The 12,442-nt window shown below is 39.4% G+C and overlaps 1 pseudogene; it reads right to left on the reverse strand.

Moving 5' to 3' along the window:
* Positions 1-8,658: 8,658 nt before the first annotated feature.
* LOC119535203 lies at positions 8,659-9,062 on the reverse strand (annotated as a pseudogene).
* Between the last annotated feature and the right edge of the window lie 3,380 nt (positions 9,063-12,442).

The raw sequence follows: 12,442 nt of genomic DNA on the forward strand, positions 1-12,442 counted from the left end.
TTTTAGAGGGTATGTAGTGGTTTCTCAGTGTGGTTTTAATTTGAATTTACTGGTGACTATTGATGTTGATTATATTTCATGTATTTATTAGCCATGTTATTATCTTATTTTGTGAAGTATCTTTTCAAATCTTTGACTATTTTAAAATTTGATAGTTTGTCTTATTATTATTGCATAATGCAAGTACTTTATATTTTCTGGATGTGAATTCTTTGTCAGGTATAGGTATTGCCTTTTCCTTGCCTTTTCATTTTCTTAATATTTTGAAGAACAAATGTTTTTAATTTTTTTTGAAGTCTAACTGATTATTTTTGTGTTTTGTAGTTAGTGCCTTTTGTGACCTAGCTAAGAAATTTTCACCTATTTCAAAGTCACAAAGATATTATCTCATGTTTTCTTTCAGATTAGTGGTCAACAGTTTTTTCTGTAAAGGACCAGATGTACAGTTGTTCCTCTGAACAACTTTTTTTTCTCAATCTATTTTTCAATAATAACATTCATGTATTATCTAAGGAATTTATATCAGTATACTTTTATTTCCCTACTCCCATTCCTGTACTATTATTGCCATACAATTTACTTCTGTACATGTTATAAAGTTCACAATATATTGCTTTATATTTTTGCTTTAAGTAATCAATGATTTTTTTGGAAAGTTAAACCAGCTTTGAATTCCTGTGAAAAACTCCATCTGGTCAAAATATATTATCCTTTTTATGTTTTATAAGAGTCAACTTGCTAAAACAGTATCAATCTATCTATCTATATATATAATTATATATGTAATTAGAAATTATTTTAATTATTTAATAATACTCTATTATAATTAAATTGTTTTAATTATAATAGAGTGATTGAGCAGAGTGTAATGGCTGAGAATATCTAGGGGACCTAAATGAGGTTGAGTGATCAGGATAGGCCTCTGGGAGAAGATAATATATAAGCTGCAACCTGAAAGATAAGAAGGAGGCAGTCATAAATAAATTCCTTCCAGCTCTATCATTTAGTGATTCTGTGACATTAATAGAACCAGAAAAAAGTCTAGTAAACATTTTGGTGGAACCTCTTTTTTATTTTATAGGTGAGGATATAAAGCCCAAAAGAAGAAAGGAATAAAATTGCTTGCCTGAAGTCACCCAGTGGCCTATCTGTAGAGCTGGCACCAGTCCACTAGTCTCCTGGCTATGAGTCACATGATTCATCCACTATTCACGTGCTCTCATCATTAAATCTGATTTCAAATTGTGCTATCTGTGGGTGTAAGAAGGATATTGCACTGATATTTGGAAGGATCAAAACTGTTTTGCCTCTGGACCCCAGAGATGATTTTGGCATTGGGTGGAGTTTTAGAAAAAGTAAAAGAGTAGCTCCTGAGAGAAGGGACACCTTAGATCTTGGGAAGAGGTCCCCCTTCTTCAAATTAAGGCATAATTCACATGCAGTGAAAAGCAGAGATCTCGAGTGTTGGGTTTGATCAATTTTGACAAATGTGTACACTCATATAACTCCTACTCCTATCCATAAATAAAACATTTTCAACTCTGTAGAAAGTTCCTTCATATGACTTCCCAGACAACCCCATCCCAGAAGTAAAAACTTTTCTGATTTCTGTCAATACAAATTAATTTTGTTTGTTCTAGAACTTCATGTAAGGAGAATCATGCCATAAGTACTCTTGTGTGTGATTTCTTTCACTCAGCGTGATGTTTTTGAGATTTACCCATGTTACATGAATCAGCAGTCTGTTCCCTTTATATTGCTGTGTTATTTTTCATTGTATGACTATACCACAGTGTGTTTACCAATCTACATGTTTTTGGAAATCTACCTTATTCCAGTTCCCATGGTTGTGACTGTTCTCTAGATAAAACTGCTATGAACATTCTTGCATATGTTTTTTTTTTTTTGTGGATAAACACATACATATAGAATTTCTGAGTCATAAATATGTTCATGCTTACTTTTTTTAAAAACTGCCATTATCAGTCAAGTCATCTCAACTGGGACAGAGCAGCCTCTTCAACAAATGGTGCTCGGAGAACTGCATGAAAGAGAACCCTTATCTCACACCTTATACAAAAACTAATTCTAAATGGATCAAAGAGTTTAACATTAGAGTTAAGACCATAAAACTTTTAGAAGAAAATGTGGGGAAATAACTTAAAGATCTTTGTGATAAGAGGTAGTTTCCTAGACATTACACCCAAAGGATGAGCAGTGAAAGAAGAGATAGATAAATGGAATCTCCTCAAAATTGAAAACTTTTGTGAATCAAAGGACTTTGTCAGGAAAGTAAAAAGGCAGTCTACTCAATGGGAGACAGTATTTAGAAACCACATATCAGATTAGGGTTTAATAATCAGAATATATAAAGAGATCCTACAACACAACACAAAAAGATAAACAACCCAATTCAAAAAATGGGCAAAAGACATGGACAATTTTCTAAAGACGAAATACAAATGACTGAAAAACATATGAAAAGATGCTCAACTTCATTAGCTATTAAGGAAATGCAAATCAAACCCACAATGAGATATCATCTCAAACCTATTAGGATGGCCAGTATCAAAAAAACAGAAAATTACAAGTGTTGGAGAGGATGTGGAGAAAGAGACACACTTATTCACTGTTGCTGGGAATGCAGAATGCGTGCAGCTGCTCTGGAAGGCAGTTTGGCAGTTCCTCAGGAAGCCAAGTATAGAATTGCTATATGATAGAGCAGTTCTGTTTCTAGATATATACCTGGAGGAACAGAAGGTTAGGATGTGAATGGACATTTGTAAATGGATGTTTATACTGCCATTATTCACGATTTCCAAGAGATGTAAACAGCCCAAATATCCATCAATGGACGAGTGGATAAAAAAACTGTGGTATATATATATACTATGGGATATTATGCAGCTGTAAGATGGACTAAAGCCATGACACATATGACAACATAGATGAACCTTGAGGACTTTATGTTAGCAAAATTAGCCAGAAACAAAAGGACAAATACTGTATGGTCTCACTAATATGAACTAATAAATGAGCAAACTCTGAAAGTTCAAGTTAAGAACACAGCTATCAGGAGGTAGAAAGATGATAGAGATTAAACATTTGATGCTGAAGGCATATAAAATGTTCAACAGGATTGACTGTAAAGATCCAGAAATGGATAGCACAATACTATCTGATGGTAGCACAATACTGTAAGTATAATGAACAAAGCTGAATGTGAGTATGCTTGAAAGAGGAAGGCTAGGGGCATGTATGTCACCAGAAGAAAAGATAGAGGCTAAAACTGGGATTATATAACTTAGCAAAAACTTGAGTGGACAATGATGATGATTAAACATAGAAATATAAGAAAGTTTTTACATGAGGGAGAACAAGTGAATGTCAACATTGCAAGATGCTGAAAATAGGATGGTATATGGGGAAAAATACAATTGATGAAAACTAGGGTCTATAGTTAACAATAACATTGTAATATTCTTCCATTAATTGTAGCAAAGGCAATACACCAAAGCTAATGTCAACAGAGGGGGATATAAGGGAGGGGTATGGGATTGTTGTTGTTCTCCTTTTTTACTTATTTTTAAAATTTTTATTCTTTATTCATCTATCTTTTTTCTTTCTTTCTTCTTCTTTTGCCAAAGAAATGGAAATGTTCTCATAAAGACTGTGCTGGTGAAAGCATACTTAAGTAATTATACCAGGAGCTATTGATTGTTCACTCAGGATGGAGTGCATGGTGTGTGAATAAAACTGTTTAAAAAATAAACAGAAAGATGTAAGTGCTAGAGAATATGTGGAGAGAGAAATATACGTATTCACTGTTGGTGGGGAAGTATAATGGTACAGGTATCTGTTTGGAAGAACTGAAAGCAGGGACACTGGTGCTTAGGGCAGCAGTATTCACTATTTACAATGAATGGAGGCAGCCTAAGGGTACCTCGATGGGTGAATGAAAGAGTGAACTATGGTGTATACATACAACAGAATACTGAGTGGCTGTAAGAAGGAATGAAGTTGTGAGGCATGCAACTAGGTGAATGAAACTGGAGGACATTATGTTGAATGAAGTAAGCCAAAAACAAAAGGACAAATATTGTAAGTCCTCACTAATATAAGCTTACTATAATGAGCTGATGCTGAGAATTGAATTTGAGAGCAAAGGCCCCAGGGGATAGAATGTGGGCAAAGATTGGGCAATCAACAATGCAGAAGTGCAGCATGTTCAACGAGCCTTGTTGTAAAGGTTTCTAGATTATAAGCTCTTACAGTAGTCACATATATTCCTGAGTTTTGACTGTTATTTAAGAGATTTTTTTTTGGTACAAAATTTATATTCCCTATAGCACAGTATCTAATATAACCTATATGGTCAGTTTATTTAAACAACATGGTTGCATTGAACCTGGAATGGGGAATGAGATCTTTTTATTTTGTACAGGTTAATATGATACCCTGATGTACCCCAGCATGCTTTGGGCAGAAAATAAAAATAGTATTTGCAAAGTCCCCTTGAGGGACTGGGGGAAAATGTGGAAATATTAAACTTGCCTTTCTGGGGAATTCCTGATATTCCCACAAGCATTAGGGAATCCCAATTTAATAAGTCAAGCCCTTGATCTTGGGACTTGCCCTTATGAAATTTATTCTTGCAAAAGAGAAGCTAAGCCTACTTATAATTATGCCTAAGATTCACCCCCAGAGAACCTCTTTTGTTGCTCAGATGTGGCCTCTTTCTCTCAACCAACTCTGCAAATAAACTCACTACTTTCCCCCTATGTGGGACATGACTCCCACGGGTGTAAGTCTCCCTGGAAACATGGGACAGGAAACCCAGGGATGAGCCTGGCCCTGGCATTGTGGGATTGAGAATGCCTTCTGGACCAAAAGGAGGAAGAGAAATGAAATAAAATAAAGTTTCAGGAGGTGAGAAATCTTGAATATAGTTGAGAGATCAATCTGGAGCTTATTCTTATGCATTATATAGCTATTCTTTTTCAGTTTCTAGTATATTAGAATAGCTAGAAGGAAATACCTGACTATGTTGAATGGTAATCTAGTAGACTTGATTCTTGATAGTCATTTAACTATATAGTTTTTATCATGTGACTATGTGATAGTGAAAACCTGGTGACTGACACTCCCTTTAACCAGTGTTTGGGCAGATGAGTAATAAAATAATGGCAAAAAATATATAAATAATAGGACGGATAAGGAGTATGCTATGGTTTTGGTATTCTTTTTAATTTTTTTTTAATTTTTTAATTTTTTTAATATTTTTAAATATTTTTTCTTTATTTTGGAGTAATGAAAATGCTCAAAAATTGATGGAGGTGATGAATGCACCACTATATGATGACACCGTGTGCCATTGATTGCATTCTTTGGATGGATTATTTGATAAGGGAGTATAACAATAAAAATCTGCCATTTGTTTCGAAGTAGTCATATCGTTTTTTTTTTCAGAGCCTAAAAAAATGTTTTTTATTCTTTCAGGCAATTTTAAAGTGGTTTCTTCATACCAGCTAGGAAACCAACTATTTCTGAATGTAACTCAGACAAAAGAAGAAAGCAGAGGCACTTTGATGGACACCCTGAGAAGAAAACTCATTCAACCTAAGGCACTTTTTGATCAGATACACTGTACTTGGCCCAGAAGAAAGAAGGAAGAGAAATTAAAAGTCAGGAAGGGTGGGATAATGTGAGCAGCACTTGTTGATGGTCTGCCCAGTTTTCAAGGATGTGATAGCTGAAATATTTCATGTTTTGTAGCATTTTTAACTTTTCCAAGTAATTTCGCATGTATTCTCTCTCTGTACTCCTCTAGCAGGAGGGCAGGAATGGTTATTTCCACTCATATTATTGTTAGTATCCCACTTATCATTTCTGCTTGACAAAGACCAAGGTCAGGCCCAGAAGACTCTAGTAAATCATCAAGTCCACCTCCTGGCAAGTGTCTTCAATCTTAGAAACCCTTCTGTTTGATGTTTCTGTTTTACACATTATAAAGTACAAATTTTCCAAGGTTCCTCTCATTGAGTTTAAAGATGGAATGTGTTCAGGAACTGAGGGAGATCAGGGAGCACACAGGAAGTCTGGTGAAAACAGGGCAGGCAGAATGGTTCAGGAAGTGAGCTGTGAGCAGAGGTGCTGGGAGCCCTCACTTGGCCAGGTCAGCCAACTGGCCTCACAGCTAGCTGTATGGAGATGTATATTCCATAGGGTGGCTGGTCAGTGACTATCTATTCAGGAGATCTTGAGAAACAGGGTGTTTAATGAAAACTGAGTGATGCTACGCTAGCAAGTACCCATCTGTGGACCCCAATCCAGTTCCCCAGTAACTGAGTATGATAGGTAGGATTCTTTTAGTGGCAGACAGAACATTTTCATCCTTATAGAAAGTTCTATTGGGCAGCACTGGTCTAAACTATATTTTGAAATTATCTAGGCAGTAAATGATACTGGGCGCCTCACCTGGCAAGCTAACAGATCTTCTGCCTGCAGGACTCCTGCAGGAAGACCTTGCCTTGGACCAATAGGACCCCACTTGATCACAGAAGGATAAGTGGCCATTAAGGAGACTATTTTGTGAACACTGGAGGGACATCTTCCCCCTTTTCTGAGAATACAATGGGAATTCAAAAGTCCCTTTAAGATCCCTGCCTCCATGTCCCCCACCCCCACCCATTATTTAAAGGTCTTAAAGATCAGTTTCCAATACTGATAGGGATAGAGGAGGGATAAGGGGCTCCCCAAGTAAAATCCTGTCCTTGAAGCCTCTGGACTTGACCTCCCCTGCAACTTGAGCTTATGGGTAGAAGTCTCCTGGGCTACTGCTGCACCTGCCTTTGGATATGGGTCTTTCTTCCCCAAGACTTGTGTTTTCTTCTCTCATGAAGAGGAAAGATGGTATCAAACTCCACTGCCCAAATGAGGAAGGTGAAATATGGCCCATGTGATTTTATCCCAGCCCAGGAACTTCACGGGCCATCAGGTCCAAGCAGGTGCCAAGACATCAGACACAAAAGCAGCGATTGGTTTGGGACATTGCTATGAAGCCTGGAGTAAGCATGAGCCAGAAAGGGATTGGAATACATATTCTTTTTTAAAAAATTCAATTTTATTGAGATTGTTTGCATACCATACAATCAATTGCCCATGGTACCATCATACAGCTGTGCATCCATTTTTCCAGAAAGGAAATAAAAACAAAAAAGAAAATTCAAATCCTCCCACACCCCTAACCAGCCCCCTCCATTACTGACTCATGGTATTAATATGGTATATTTGTAACTGTTGAAGAAAGAAAGTTAAAAGACTACTAACCATAGTATATAGTTTGCAATAGTTATATTTTTCCCTATATACCCCTCTATTATTAACTTCTAGTTATAGTGTCATACATTTGTTCTAGTTCATTAGAGAGATTTCTAATATTTGTACAGTTAATCATGGACATTGTCCACCACAAGATTCACTGTTCTTATAAATTCCCTTATTTTAACCTCCAACTTTCCTTCTGGTGACATACATGACTCTAAGCTTCCTCTTTCTACCACATTCACACACCGTTCAGCACTGTTAGTTATTCTTACAACAATTTGTTACCATCACCTCTGTCCATTTCCAAACACTTAAGTTCAACCTAAACATTCTGTTCATAATATGCAACAACCACTCCCCATTCTTTAGCCTCAATCTGTATCCTGGTAACTTATTATATATTCTTTTAAGTTTCGGAAATAGAAGCTCCAGGTAAAAAAACAAAGTCAGGACAAAGGATGGAGACTGACTTGGGGATCCAAGGATGGAACATGAAAAAGATAGAGCTTGGAAGCCCAGTACTAAGAATGGCACTAAGACGAGGAGAGCAGGACCACCATGACAGCCTGTCTGGGTGGTCATCTACCCACAGTGCCTTTGGCCATAATAGTTTGTCACATCCTGGACATGATATAGACAGTCAACAAAGCCAGAAGCTACTTTGGGGGCTCTTCTTTGCTCTCTCCCCTTTCCATGCCCTCCAGAGCCATGTCCCTTTCTCAAGACTCATTTTTATTGATCCCCTTCAAGAGTTGTGCAGCACAAGTCTCCAATCTAGAACTATATTATCTGCTAACCTCATCTATCTGGACTATAGTTGAAAATGAAGCCTAGGGCCCCTTGCCTTAGGAACCCTGCACTGGTGGGCTGAGCACCAAGATTAGCCAGGCTGGATAGGGCCCGAGGTGGATGGGGGCAGGGTTGGACCAAGATGGCAGTGCAGGTGGTGCAGGTGGTGCAGACAGTGCAAGCGGTTCATCTTCAATCTGACACTTTACTGGTTTGTCTCAACCATGCCCTGAGCACAGAAAATGAGGAAGTGATGGGGATGTGTATAGGGAAGTTGAATGATGACCCAAGGAGAGATTCAAAATTTGCATATACTGGAACCGAAATGCGCACAGTTGCTGAAAAGATTAACATTATGAAGATTGTTCGCATTCATTCTGTCATCATCTTGTGAATTCTGATAACAGGAAGGACCAAGTAGAAATTCCTCCAGAGTAGCTGTCTGTTGCTTCAACAGAGGCAGAGAGGTTGGCTGAACTAACAGGTCATCCCATGAGAGTTGTGGGCTGGTGTCATTCCCATCCTCACATAACTGTTTGGCCTTCACATATCAATGTCCCACCAAGCATGTACCAGATGATGAATCAAAGCTTTGTAGGGCTTATTTTTCCCTTCTATAAAAGCAAATTCATCCACAGCTTCTATTGCATTGACCAAATCTCTCCTCTGGAGCGTCTTCCTTTTTCCTTGTTGAGCACAGCAGTAGGCATCTTTTGCAATAGTCTCCACAAACAGTTGTGCAGTTCGGGCCAGAATGAAGGTGGCCTCCTGCCCCACAAGCATCACGTCAGGGTCCGCCTTCGCCAGGGTCTTGACTTGTGCCAGAGGGAGCCTTGAAAGAGCACCCTGGGCATGATCATTGGAGCTGGTAGCTGTGGGGCTGCCTCCCCACCAGGCCCCTCTTCCTCCCAGGGTGACCCCTTACCAGTAGCTGCCACCACTGCCATCCCAGGCCCCAGTGTGCTATGCATGCCAATCATATCATTTTATACTCCCACCAGCAATGTATGAGAGTTCTGTTTGCTCCAAATCCTCCCCAACCTTTGATGTGGCCAATCTTTCTCATTTTAGCCTTTCTAGTATGTGTGTACTGGCATTTTGATTTAATCTGCCTTTCCCCAATAATTCATGATATTGACCGTATCATGTATATTTGTGAAATGTCTGTCTGAATCTTGCCCATTTGGATCTTGTCTTTTCATTATTGAGCTCTGGGAGTTCTTTATATGTTTGGAATGCTAGTACTTTGTCAGATAGATGTCTAGCAAATTGCCAGGTGTTTTAGACTTGCTCCAGAGTGGCCTGAGCCTCAAGGATAGCACCGGGGCTTGCTAGAATACTGGCGCCCGAGAACATCCTCATCTTCATCCCACATTCTCTATAGGTCTGGGCTTCTTGGGGGAAGCGAAGCAGAGCAGGGCTCGCCTAGGAATGCCTGTAAGGGCACTGCAGCAGCAAAGAGGGGAGTGTGCAAAGGATCTGAATTTAAAAGAAGGTGTAGTTGTCAATAGCTCAACTCAATTGCTCCTGAAAGACATCTCACTTTGGCCCTCACACCAGTTTACTGTACACTTCCTCCCCACTATTCCTTACAGGGAAGTTGCCACATCATATCATCTGGTCTCCAAGGATCCTTTGCTTCCCCTTGCTTGTCCTTGAACCAGTCTTTTCCTAGAACAACCCTACCAGTTTAGAGCTTTTAAAAGGAACTAAGAACAGAAACTTAAAAGGAAGTTCAAAAACTTAAAAACAGATGTCCTCTGGGTGAAAAAGATCCTGCCCTAAACAGGAGGCCAGTGTTCCCATTTGAGCTCCTCAGCTGACCTTCCCGGGGACCTTGGGCAAATGGCTTCATCCCGAGACCTCCTGACGGGACTTAAAATACTAACTAAAATACTAATGCCACTTGCTGAGAGGCATTTGTTAGACTTTCTCCTAGCCGTTGGAGAAACTCTACAAGTTCAGGCCCACCAACATTCTTCTCAGGCCGCTGGCCCATGCCCTCCCTCCCTATCGGTGGCTGGTTTGCCAGTGCTGAAGTTAGGGTCCCCCTCACACCCCTGTCTCCAGTCCTCTGGAGTTCTGGGCATTTGTGATTTGGCCATGAGACCCTGGATGCTGAATGGAAATGTGCACTCAGAAACCCAGTTGCCTGGCCACCCTTTCCCATTCAGACACTCGATGACCCTGGCTCCTTTCTTCAGTGTAAGGTTTTCAATTGCTCAGACAATTAAGAAGATAGTTATTAAAGAGGTCTGCAGTGTCTAGATTCAAGCTGTTTTCTAAACAGCGGCTACTAAATGAGCAGCTGCACTTGCTTAGATCTGATTGCTCTGTCCATTTCCTATTCTATTCATTAAGGGGTGACTCATGTGTTTATTAGTTGAAGCACACCCCCTGAAGTGCATTAGTATTATTAGTCCCATCTGACAGAAAAGGAAACTGACAGTTTAAGGGAAAGGGCCTCATAAAAATGCCTCCTATTTGCACAGTGCTCTCCACTTTCACCTGAGTTCTCTCATTTGGTCTGCACAGATCCCTCCTTGCTAGGTGGGTCCCTTGTTACTCCCTCTTTTGCAGCAGATTAACAGACCAGGGAGCTTTCGGGATGGGGCCGTTTGCCCAAGGTCCCCCAGGAAGGTCATCTGAGGAATTTAAAAGAAACACTGGCTTCTTGCTTCCCGGTTGCCCTCTCTCCACCCCCGCACTCTTAAATTCTAGTGAGTCAGTGGTATGGCAGGATGGGAAGAGAGTTTGGACTGAAGACAAGGAGGCAGTGACATCAGTAGAATGAAATGAAGCCAAACCAAGGACACTTCCAACTTACCCAGAAAGGGTTGGGGACCATATTGAAGGCCCTTCGCCCAGTGCTGGGGCCTCTCCGGTCCTGATAGATCAGGGCCCATGGCCTCTGGCTCACACTTTCCATTCACTAGGAGCCTAGAATCTTCTCCTGCAATAACTCTCCTCCTTCTTTCGGTCTCAGGCATGCACCTAGTGTTGCTCATCCTGAGGAGAACTAGCTGGAATGCAAAATGGTTTCAGGCTAATTGTTACTTTTGGGAAAGGAAAGTCTTTTGCAGTTTTTTGTATTGACCCAGGTTGTTATCTGCATCTGGGGAGCTTTGCTCAAGAGAAAAAAGTAGAGAGAGCTGAAGCTTTTTCTAATGCATTTTTCAAGCAGTTGGACTTCAGTATTTCTCTAGAGGGGAAAAGTGTGATTATTAGTAGGAAGAAAGAGGTGATATAGGGGCAGGTCCAAACATGTCCAGCAAGAACCTGGCTCCGTAATTCCCCTTGTTTGCTCCAGCAAAAAGAAAATGCCAAAGGTTGGCTTCAAGGTCAGCAACTGATAGCCCCCTTCTCCTTTGCTTTGAATGAGATTTTTGCAGTTCCACTTGTTTTTAGATCATAGCAAAAGGGAAATTCACATTTAATATTGATATGAAGGGAATAGCATTTTGGAAGATGCCCAACTGATCTTACCATTTTGGGAATTAAGGTACAAACAGCAAGGGAATCCCAATAGAAACAATAATTCTTATAAGAATAATTATTATTTGAGTAATCATTATATATTCACTATGTACAAGGTACTCTCTCAAATTGAATATATGTGTGTGTGTGTGTGAGTGTGTGTTCTTCACAACCTATTAAATAGGTGTGATTATTCTTCTTTTATGGATTAAAACAAACAAGCAAACAACAGCCAATTGCTCAAACTCAGCAAGGCAAAATGACTTGCCCAAGTCAAAAGTTTGAAAGCAGGAGCACTAAAGTTTGGAATTAAGTACATCTGGCTGTCCAGACCATAGTCTTTGATAAATGATTATATCCTCAAGGATGTGATCAAAATGCTTATTACTGTACCAAATATACCTCACTATTAGGAGATGTTCATAATAGGAGAAACTGTATTTGTGGGGAAGTATATAGGAACTCTGTATTTTTTTTTTTTTTTTGAAATTTTTCTAAAAACCTAAAACTGCTCTAAAAATAAAGCTTATTATTTCATAAGAATGCCTATTACTCTAACATTAGAATATCAGGCCCTGATGTCACAGCTCATAGGGGCTATTGCACTCTGTGGGGGCACAACACATTTCGAACTTGGAGGTTTCAGCAATTCAGGTTCATCCATTCATCCAAAGGTGACAAGGCACTGGTGAGTTGATTTGAAATAGCCAAAGACACAAGTTTGTTTTTTATACCAGAATACTGATTGATTCATTTTGGCAGGATGACTTTCCCTTTCTGGCCATATTTAAATCAATTCTTTAGAAAGATTAACAGTTGGAGGTAGGTAGGATTGTCACTGCCAAAGATA

Source organism: Choloepus didactylus, chromosome 5 (assembly GCF_015220235.1).
Source record: "Choloepus didactylus isolate mChoDid1 chromosome 5, mChoDid1.pri, whole genome shotgun sequence".
NCBI lineage: Eukaryota > Metazoa > Chordata > Mammalia > Pilosa > Megalonychidae > Choloepus > Choloepus didactylus.